The 1,283-nt window shown below is 39.7% G+C and overlaps 1 non-coding gene across 1 annotated transcript; it reads left to right on the top strand.

Moving 5' to 3' along the window:
- The first annotated feature begins 950 nt into the window (after positions 1–950).
- LOC141639880 (small nucleolar RNA R71) lies at positions 951–1,057 on the top strand. The gene has a single exon (XR_012542741.1). It is a non-coding gene; the product is annotated as a small nucleolar RNA R71 (small nucleolar RNA).
- Positions 1,058–1,283: the final 226 nt, after the last annotated feature.

Below are 1,283 nucleotides of genomic sequence, written 5' to 3'. Positions count from 1 at the left end.
AGAGTTTAAAACAACTCTTTCCTTGTCACTAGTCTCCACAATGTCATCCTCAACTTGCTTATGTGGCCCTTCATAGCTTGTACCACTCCTCAAGTGGATGGCACTCACCGATTCATGTCTTGGGGGATTACTTTAAGGTGGTAATTGCCCCTTTTGTCTTTGAGAGCTAGAAGATGCTAATTGAGTCATTTGAGTTTCCAACATTTTTGTTTGGGCTAGGATGTTGTTGATGGTGATGTCTTTTGCTTGGCTATCTTTTTGCATTTGAGTGAAAAATTCTTGTTGGTTCTTTTGCATTTGGAGGACCGCTTTTTGAAAATCAAAACCTTGGTCATTAGATTGGTTGTATGGAGTTTGATTTTGGTAACCTTGGTTTTGGTTGTAAAAGGGTCTTTGATTTTGGTTTCTCATTGGAGGTGGGGTGTATGTTGTTTGAGGATTTTGAACATTTTGGCTTTTGTATGAGAGATTTGGATGGAATTTGGTGTTTTCATTGTAATAATTGGAATAAGGGGTAGCACTCTTGTATGCTTGGAAAGCATTCACTTGTTCCCCTACATTCACTTTGGTCATGTTCCAAAGTTCTACAACTCTCACATACTCCACTTGGAATTGATGAAGATGCCACCATGGCATTAACATGTTGCTTAGGTGATTTGGAGGCTTCTTCAAGTTTAGCCATAGCCTTCTCAAACTTCAAGTTGATGGTATCAATATGAGCACTAAGTTGAGCACTCAATTGAGTAATAGAGTCCACTTCATGCTTTCCTCCTCTAGTAGCCTTTCGAGGTCTACTATATTGTGAGTTATGGACCGCCATTTCCTCAATCTTGTTCCATGTTTGATTATCGTCAACTTCAGTGAACATACCATTTGATCCCATGTTGAGAATGTTTCGGGAGTCTTCATAAAGACCATTCCAAAATTGTTGTACCAAGAACCACTCGCTAAGTTCGTGATGAGGACATGAGCGACAAGTTCCTTTGAATCGCTCCCAAGCTTCATACAAAGATTCTTCGTCCCTTTGTTTGAACCCCGTGATTTGGGCTCTTAGCATGTTAGTCTTTTCCGGAGGATAGAACATTTTGTAGAAAACAAGTGCCAATTTCTTCCAAGAGTCAATACCAAGGGTAGCTTTATCAAGGATCTTTGACCATTGTTTCTTGGTACCAATCAAAGAAAAAGGAAATAAGACCCATCAAATTTGGTCTTGAGTCACTCCGGTTTGTGAAATCGCATCACAATAGTCACAAAAATTCTCCATGTGAGAATGAGGGTCTTCA

The sequence above is a fragment of the Silene latifolia genome, unplaced genomic scaffold, assembly GCF_048544455.1.
Source record: "Silene latifolia isolate original U9 population unplaced genomic scaffold, ASM4854445v1 scaffold_57, whole genome shotgun sequence".
Lineage (NCBI taxonomy): Eukaryota > Viridiplantae > Streptophyta > Magnoliopsida > Caryophyllales > Caryophyllaceae > Silene > Silene latifolia.
The sequence above is the reverse complement of the archived record's forward strand: the minus strand, read 5'-3'. Positions and strand labels throughout refer to the sequence as shown.